The sequence below is a fragment of the Cyprinus carpio genome, chromosome B21 (assembly GCF_018340385.1).
Source record: "Cyprinus carpio isolate SPL01 chromosome B21, ASM1834038v1, whole genome shotgun sequence".
Lineage (NCBI taxonomy): Eukaryota > Metazoa > Chordata > Actinopteri > Cypriniformes > Cyprinidae > Cyprinus > Cyprinus carpio.
In genome coordinates, this window is record NC_056617.1 from 1,800,169 (window position 1) to 1,810,530 (window position 10,362).

The following is a 10,362-nucleotide window of genomic DNA, read 5'->3' on the forward strand; positions in this document are numbered from 1 at the left end:
CTACCAAAAACAAAAAAAGAAAATGTCACTCAACTTAAACTAATCCCACTACACCCAAAACACAAATCAACCTTTTAACTTCCAAAAGAATACAGCAGACCAACATGAGTGGGGAACAGGTGAGTTTCTGTCTTACCATATAATTAACCATTTAGATGTTTTCATAAAGCGACCCTACTAGTGTCAGTGAAATTCACAATAAGGGCTGTAAATCTTAAGACCAAGATGGCGGCGCGTACACATCGCGAGGCTCAGCGTCTCTCCAGTTTTTGCAATTTTGCAGTATTTTTCCTGCTCATCTCGGGTCTGTTCGTACTGAACAGCTTTGCTTTAACATCATACACCCGACGGGAGCTTTTGGATATCGGTGAGGACTTTTCCAACAGTTTTATCACCAATCTTCGACTCATCCCTGAGATCGCCAGAACACCCGAGGCTACACACTCTACCCGGCCGGGCGGAAGTGCTCGCAGGCGGCGTCGAGATCGTAAACAAAGGCGGGGGAAGCGTGGAGGTCTAAGAGCTAAGCTAAAGCTAACACCGCTCCGTCTATCTTTACCCAGCATTTTCCTCGCTAATGTGCGGTCACTGGTGAACAAAATGGATGAGTTATGACTTCGCATCACCCACAGTAAGAGACTTTTGGACTGCAATGTCATGGTTTTCACAGAAACATGGCTACACAACGATGTACCCGATAATGCTATTGAGCTAGCCGGACGCTACACGCTCCGGGCAGATAGAACAGCAGATGACTCCGGCAAGACAAGAGGTGGTGGATTGTGCATTTATGTTAACAAAGCTTGGTGTACGAACACTGTCATTGTTGGGAGACACTGCTCAGCTAACCTAGAGTTTCTCATGGTTAAATGTAGACCTTTTTATCTGCCGCGGGAGTTCACTTCCACCATTATAACTGCAGTCTATATTCCACTGGATACTAATGCCAAGCTTGCTTTGAACTAACTTCATGCAGCCATTAGTAAACAACAGATTGCTCACCCAGAGGCTGCTTTTATTGTCGCGGGTGATTTTAATCACTGCAAATTAAAGACAGTGCTCCCCAAATTCCATCAGCATGTTTCCTACCACACCAGAGGAGACAAAACTTTGGATCATGTTTACACAAACATTGATGGAGCTTACATCGCGACCCCCCTCCCTCACCTCGGACAGTCTGATCACCTTTCTTTGTTTCTCACCCCCAAGTATTCACCCCTCATCAACCGTGTGAAGTCATCAGTGAGAACCATCAAAGTGTGGCCATCTTGAGCAGACTCTTTACTTCAGGACAGGTTTCAACACACACGGACTGGAGTATGTTTGCTTCTCAGGCTGCCTGTGGCTCTCACACGGACATTGATATCTATACCTCCTCTGTACTGACTTACATCAACATTACCATTGACAGTGTTACAACAGAAAAAACAGATAACAACATACCCTAATCAGAAGCCATGGATGAACAAGGAGGTGCGAATTCTGCTGAAAGCCCGCAACACTGCCTTCAGGTCAGATGACGCGCAGGCCTACAGTAAATCCAGGGCTAACCTGAAAAGGGGCATCAAAAAGGCCAAGTACTGCTACAAGCTGAAGGTAGAGGAACACTTTTCCAACTCTGACCCCCGACGCATGTGGCAGGGCATCCAGGTCATCAGTGACTACAAGCCAAGCAACTCCACTCCAGTGGTCATGGACGTCTCCTTCCTTAACGAGCTAAATGACTTTTATGCTCGCTTCAACAGCGACAGCAAGGAGACGGCCACCAAAACCACACACTCAGCAGACCACCAACCTCTCAAACTCACCTCCACAGATGTCCACACTGCACTGAGCCGGATCAACGCACACAAGGCTGCTGGCCCAGACGGCATTCCTGGACGTGTGCTTAGAGCATGTGCAGAGCAGCTTACAGGGGTCTTCACGGACATTTTCAACCTGTCCCTCACCCAAGCAACTGTGCCAACATGTTTTAAGTCCACATCCATTGTGCCAGTACCGAAACACTCCTCCCCGATGTGCTTAAATGACTGCCACCCTGTAGCACTCACACCCATCATTATGAAGTGTTTCGAGCGATTGGTCCTAGCACACCTCAAAGACTGCCTCCCACCCACACTGGACCCACATCAATTTGCCTACCGCAGAAACAGGAGCACAGAGGATGCAGTATGCACAGTGCTGCACTATGCACTCACACACCTGGACAATAACAACACATATGTACAGATGTTGTTTGTTGACTTCAGTTCAACATTTAACACCGTCATTCCCTCCAAGCTGACCACAAAACTTGGAGACCTGGACATTAACACCTCCCTCTGCAACTGGATCATGGACTTTCTGACCAACAGACCTCAGCATGTTCGGTCAGGCCACACCCACTCCACCACCATCACACTTAACACCGGCGTACCACAGGGCTGTGTGCTGAGCCCATTCCTTTACTCCCTTTACACCCACGACTGCAAGCCTGTGCATGGATCCAACTCCATCATTAAGTTTGCAGACGACACCACGGTGATTGGCCTCATCAGTGACAATGATGAGACTACCTGCAGGGAAGAGGTACAGCACCTGGCCACATGGTGCGCTGACAACAACCTGCTCCTTAACACCAGTAAGACAAAGGAGCTCATTGTGGACTTCAGGAAGAAGAAAGGAAGCACGCATGACCCCATCCACATTAACGGGATGGTTGTTAAATGTGTCTCCAGCTTCAAGCCCTTTTGAAAGTGTAGTATACTTCAAGTTTATTTTACTAAGTATACTTAAGTAAAGTTCAAGTATATTTTTAAGTATACTTTATGTAGCAAGTATACAAATATCAGTGTTCTAGTAGTATACTTGTAAGTATACTGTTCAATACTCCTTGGGACTAAATTGGCCCACTTCCTAGTATATAAAAGTATACTTTTAAGTATTACTTTAAGTATAACAGTAGCACACTTTGAGTACACAACTAGTTTACCTCTATGTTTGTAGTTTGTACTGCTATTATACTAAAAGTGAACTTATAGGTATAATGATAGTTTACTAATGAAATACTTCGTACACTTTGAAGTGTAGTCTCGCAAACTACTAGTTTAGTAGTTTTATACTGCAAGTATACTCATAAGTTTTCTTTAAGTGAACTTTACATCATACTTTAAGTCAAGTCAAGTCAAGTCACCTTTATTTATATAGCGCTTTAAACAAAAAAGATTGCGTCAAAGCAACTGAACAACATTAATTAGGAAAACAGAGTGTCAATAATGCAAAATGACAGTTAAGGCAGTTAAGTTTAATCAATCATCTCAGTTAAGTTTAAATAGTATCTGTGCAATCATTTGCAATCAAGTCAATGATATCACTGTAAATGAAGTGTCCCCAACTAAGCAAGCCACAGGCAACAACGGCAAGGAACCAAAACTCCATCGGTGACAGAATGGAGAAAAAACCTCAGGGCTTCAGGGCTGTAGATGTCCCTACTAGGTGCTGATCCACCATCTGGTCTGGATACGTACTAGATCCGGGTGACTGCAGTAACCCTCTGGTCTGGATACAGACTGGATCTGGTGGCTACGGTGACCTCGGAATAAGAGAGAAACAGACTAATATTAGCAAGTACATCAGGTGTTATGGGAAGTGTTCCCGGTTCCGGTTTACCTAATTAATGCAGCCTAAAAATACTTTAACGGATTTGGATATAAGAAATGTATTAGTGTGTTATGTGTAACCAAGGTTAAAGAGATGGGTTTTTAATCTAGATTTAAACTGCAAGAGTGTGTCTCTTCCTCCCGAACAATGTTAGGTAGGTTATTCCAGAGTTTAGCCGCTAAATAGGAAAAGGATCTGCCGCCCGCAGTTGATTTTGATATTCTAGGTATGATCAAATTGCCTGAGTTTTGAGAATGCAGTGGACTTGGAGGACTATAATGTAACGAGCTCGTTCAAATACTGAGGTGCTAAACTATTCAGAGCTTTATAAGTAATAAGCAAGATTTTAAAATCTATACGATGTTTAATAGGGAGCCAGTGCAGTGTTGACAGGACCGGGCTAATATGGTCATACTACCTGGTTCTAGTAAGAACTCTAGCTTCTGCATTTTGGACTAACTGGAGTTTGTTTACTAAGCATGTAGAACAACCACCCAATAAAGCATTACAACAATCTAACCTTGAAGTCATCAACGCATGGATTAACATTTCTGCATTTGACATTGAGAGCATAGGCCGTAATTTAGATATATTTTTGTGATGGTAAAATGCAGTTTAACAAATGCTAGAAACGTGGCTTTCTAAGGAAAGATTGCTATCAAATAGCACACCTAGGTTCCTAACTGATGACGAAGAATTGACAGTGCAGCCTTCAAGTCTTAGACACTGTTCTAGGTTATTACATGCAGAGTTTTTAGGTCCTATAATTAACACCTCTGTTTTTTCAGAATTTAGCAGTAAGAAATTAGTGGTCATAGAGTTTTTTATATCGACTATGTATTCCGTTAGTTTCAAATTGGTATGTTTCGCCGGGCCGCGAAGAAATATAGAGCTGAGTATCATCAACATAACAGTGAAAGCTAACACCGTCTTTCCTGATTATATCTCCTAAGGGTAACATGTAAAGTGTGAAGAGTAACGGCCCTAGTACTGAGCCTTGAGGTACTCCATACTGCACTTGTAATCGATATGATACCTCTTCATTCACTGCTACAAATTGATGACGGTCATATAAGTATGATTTAAACCATGCTAATGCACTTCCATTTATGCCAACAAAGTGTTCTAGTATATGCAAAAGAATGTTGTGGTCAATAGTGTCGAACACAGCACTAAGATCCAGGAGGTGTTGCAGCAGGCTTTTGGTGATCTATTTGAAAGTACGAGTATCTGCATGCGTTGAGTCTCAGCACCGGAGAGCTTTCGGGCGGAGCGGATTGTCTTTCATTGTGCCTGCTAATTCTTTCGACTACTCTTCTGCCATTTACCGGACGGTGAATGTTGTTGTTGCACCGCATACTTTGATTTAATTGACCGACTTCCTTGTAGTATACGTGGATTAATTTGACAACCGGAATGGTCGCGTTCCCGATCCGAAGCGACGCATTGCCCTCAAATATTTATTGACCAAAAACTTGTGGTGGAGTAATTACAGTGACATATCACTAAGTGTTTGACACGACCATTGTGTTTGACTGTTTCTTTGTCAGAGGATTTCCTATTGAACTGCTTCATTGACGGTTGTATTTTATTGTATTTTGTTTGTATATGCATACTGTTGACACTTCACAAGATGTTATGCTGCCCACAGTTTGTGAGTACCAGTGAGTGAGGATTGCCAGTAACCTGGGGTCCTTGGTTCCGTCAGGCAGGAAGTGATAAGTGTTTCTGACAAACTATACCTTGACGTGCATATGTGACTGTGTATATGTGTGAATTTGTTTATCTTGTTCTGTTTCCTTTCCCTTCAGAATTGGGGTACCAGTCCTAGCCAGTGTTTTGTGTGTGGTGGTGGTGCGGCTGTGGATTTGCAGTGTTCACAACGTGGGTGTTGGTGCTGTGTTGTGAGGGCACGAGTGGTTGCTGTGTTCATTGGATAAGTAACTTGAATCCCCCAGTTCTGAAGTTGTAAAAATGTGTTTGCATTTCATGTTTTTATGATCAACGCTTATTTTTTACTGCTTATGGAAATATTCAATTTCGTGTGTATTAAATAGTGATTTGAATAAATTTGTTGAATCCTTTATACTGTTGTCTGATATCTGTCTCAGCCACCACGTATCTGTGTGCTGGTGGTACATTGTATACCGGTAGGTCCCCGGCCAATTTCCGGGGTGGCGTAGTCTATATTTCTTGCCATAGTTGGCGCTGGGTTAAATTCCCAACAGCAGCTTGCCACATTTATATCATGCTGATAGTATTAAAAAATCTGTAAACTATGTCCATAGTACTGGATTGTCTGTATATTTATTGTACATTTGTAACATATTGTAGACACTGTAAATTCTGTACTTACTGCTTTTTGCACTTCTGGTTAGATGCTAACTGCATTTTGTTGCCTTGTACTTTACATGTGCAATTACAATTAAGTTGAATCTAATCTAATCTAATCTATATACAGGGTGTTACTGCGTGTTTACTGTGAATAAAGACCAACTGACATTTTGCAAGCAGAATGTAATAATAGTTAAAACTGCTTATTGCTGAATTGGACTTCACACTGTTGGTGATAACTGATTATACTATTCTGCTGTTGATTTCGGTGAAGCTACTTTGACACAATCTGTATTGAATAAAGCAAATTCAAAATAAACCTTACTTGACAAAATAGGTCTCCCCATTATGTACTCCAAAAGCAAGTTAACAGTCCATAGTTAATAGTGTCAACACCCCAAGAAAATTCACAGAAGCATGTGATTTACCAGAAGATTTACCACAGTGCTTGTCAGACAAGTTTATAAATGGTCAAAAAAAATTTTAACTGATGAACAGAAGGTGTGGTTTCCTTACTGTAGACATATAACCTGTGAATCTTAAAAAAAACAAAAAACAGGCTAAAATATTTTTGAGTGTAAAACCAAGATGAACTGCAAAATATAAACTGTTAAAGTAAAACTTAAAGTTAGTTTAACTGCAGATTTTAGAGACTGTGTATTTGTCAATCCATGTTCCCTTTCAGTCAGTCACATTCGACGTTATGTCAGCAGTGACTGACTAATTGGGATCTCGCCAGAGAGCCCGATCACCTTCGAGTGTTAACAAAACAAGCCAATTAATGTTGCCGTGCAAGCTTTGCATCATGCACCCCGCCCCGTAGCACGGGTACATGAGGAGATTGCGTGCAGTCGCACATTCAGCTTTTCGCTTTAGAGCCGAGCCTTTCTGCGTGAGCAGTCACCGAACGAGAGAGTGTCTACAAGACAGCATTCACAAGTGTTGTTGTTATAGTGCGTCAGCGGAGGTTTGCTGGTCCATTGCTGATGCTTTTTTTCCAGTTTGGATGACGTGCTGCAGCTAATCAAACTGCGGTCATGCTGCAAACTCCCCTGGCCTTTCAGCCCTTTTTTTCCTTAAAGAACTAGTTCTAAAAGAGCTCCAGAAGTGACATGGTGCCTATTTAATGATTGCCTTCTACTTGTGTTTCTGGATGCATTCGCTTCCTGGCTCTGTCTGATGGTCACAATCGCTGCATCTTGTGCCTGGGCTCTGAGCACACTGAGGCAGTGCTCATGGATGATTCATGTTCTCATTTTGGGAACATGACCATTGCGATGTTGCGATCGAGACTCCTCTTCATCAAATGGGGGGGGAGTCCCCCTTGCTATGCCCTGTTCTAGTTCCTCTGTCTCTCAGCAGTAAACCTTGTAATGCTATAATAAAGGCTAATAATGGCCGAATAAAACAAAAGAATAATGAGAATTATGTCTCATACCTGGCGGAGGTGTGATAGGTTTGTCGATGTGAGAACAATAGCATCATAATTTTTTAAATATTTTTTATATTTTTTGTTTTTATTTTTGCGCTTATATATCTCTATTATCATAACAATCTGAGTAATTCTGGTTCTTGAACAGTAAACATTGTAAGCATATGTTGATTATGTATCTAGTCAGAAAGACTCATGAGCAGCAACCTTTTTAGGGGCAGCTGTGGCCTAAAGGTTAGAGAGTTGGACTAGCTACCCGAAGGTCGCCGGTTCAAGTCTCGGTGCTGGCAGGAGTTGTAGGTGGGTGGGAGTGAATGAATAGTGCTCTCTTCCACCCTCAATACCCATGGCTGAAGTGCCCTTGAGCAAGGCATTGAACCCCCAGTTGCTCCACAGGCGCTGGATATATAGCTTCCCACTGCTCCGGGTGTGTGTTCACTTCTCACTGCTGTGTGTGTGTGCACTTGGATGGGTTAAAAGCAGAGCACCAATTCCGAGTATGGGTTACCATACTTGGCAAATGTCACGACTTTAACTTTTTATTTTGGGTATGTCATGTTGTCTCTCCATGCCAAAATGGGGGTGACAGGTAAGGGGTTAAAGAATAAGTCAGTTCAACTCTGCTGGAGTCAGATAAATAAATGAATTACGCACGTCATCCTTCAGCTGCTTTCTGTTCTGATTGTTGATTGAAAATATCAGTTGTATTGTAAATTGTCTTACAGCTCCACTGAAAAAAAATGTCATGGGGATACACCATTTATTGCTTCTAAAATGAATAATAAAATCTTAAAATGGATCCTATACTGCACCGGTAACCAAAAAAGAGATGCCAGGACTGAAGAAATGCTTTCCCTTCTCCTAGTGCCAGTCAGAATCCTTGCGGCTGTGTTCTGAACCAACTATACGTGATATAACCATGAATGGTTGAGACCCATATAATTTGCATTGCAATAATTTAGTCTAGAAGAGATCTAGGCATGGAAAACTGTCTCTAAACACTTAAAGGGTAAGTTCACCCAAAAATGAAAATTAGCATGTGTTTCACTCACCCTCAAAGCATCCTAGGTGTATGTGACTTTATTCTTTCAGACGGGTGTTAGTTGTAAACAGTTCAGAAGATGTGAAATAAATGGTGTGCCTCGGCCGTACAGCGGTGGTACAGAAACTGTGGCGACGCACACATCTCTTTTCCCTCCTTCAGGGAACGAGGGTTACATACGTAACCGAGACAGTCACTTTCAGTCAGTCACGTTTGACGTTACATCAGTGACTGGCGAATTTGGATCCGTATGTAGAACGACACTATTGCTGGCACTCTCCAGTGCCCTGCAAAAGCCGGCAAGTCCCCCCACACCAGATGGGTGTGGGTTTAGGCAAAGGAATCCACCACTGCTGTTCCGTACAGTGGGATATTGGATAACACTGGGAAAGCGTACCCAAGTAGGGGAACGCTACGGAAGCCAGATCCTGCGTATAGGAGGTAACGTGGAAATTACACATATGGACTAGCCATAGGGCAGTACTACATATGGAAGTCCCTGCAGCAGACTCAGCCTACTTGGGGTGAGGTCAATGCACAGCAGAGACAGCAGAAGGACTCTGCCAGGGAAAGACATGGGCTTACCATGAGGGAAGCTGTACCGTGGAAGAATACACATGTGGGATCACCCGAAGTGGGAATCCATACACACGGGCACTTAGCCCAGCACAAGGGGTGACCTTGGACATACACATGAGTGCTGGACCTGGCATCTGGCACTCTGCCACGCCTGACTGCCGAGGGTGCGGGAGGAACTTCAACAGGGTTCCAAAAGGGAAACTGAACTGAGAAGCACTTAGGCGCACGTATCCAGTCCACAGAGGGGAATGGTGCAGCAAGCGTGATCGACACCGAGCAAGTCCGGTGCTACTGACCACCTGAGGCCAGTACACGAGAGGACACAGGCTCTACACGGAGATTATAGAATCTCGCAAACGTGTTAGGTGTCACCCAGCCGGCGGCTCTACAGATGTCTGCTATTGAGGCACCCCGTGCCAACGCCCAGGAAGAAGCCACACCTCTCGTAGAGTGTGCTCTCACTCCAAGGGGGTGCGGTGAACGTTGGGCCTGATATGCTAAGACTATAGTTTTAATTGTTGGTGATTATAATATCCATGTTGATAATGAAAAAGATGCATTGGGATCAGCATTTATAGACATTCTGAACTCTATTGGGGTTAGACAACACGTCTCAGGACCTACTCATTGTTGAAATCATACTCTAGATTTAATACTAACACACGGAATTGATGTTGATGGTGTTGAAATTATGCATCCAAGCGATGACATCTCAGATCATTATTTAGTTTTGTGCAAACTTCATATAGCTAAAACTGTAAATTCTACTTCTTGTTACAAGTATGGTAGAACCATCACTTCTACCACAAATGACTGATGTTAATAATCCTCCTGATGTGTACCAATTCCTTAGCATTTCCAAAACCTCAGAACAACTTGATGATGTAACAGAAACTATGGACTCTCTCTTCTCTAGCATTTTAAATACAGTTGCTCCTTTACACTTAAGGAAGGTTAAGGAAAACAGTCTGACATCATGGTATAATGAGCACACTCACACCCTAAAGAAAACAGCCCGGAAGGAAAACAAAACTAGAGGTATTTCGTATTGCTTGGCGAGAAAGTAACCTATCCTACAGAAAACCATTAAAAACTGCTAGATCTGATTACTTTTCGTCTCTTTTAGAAGAATACAAACATAACCCCAGGTATTTATTTAATACAGTGGCTAAATTAACAAAAAATAAAGCATCAACAAGTGTTAGCATTTCCTAACATCACAGCAGTAATGACTTTATGAACTACTTTACTTCTAAAATCGATACTATTAGAGATAAAATTGTAACCATGCAGCCGTCAGCTACAGTATCGCATCAGACAGTGCACTATAGATCCC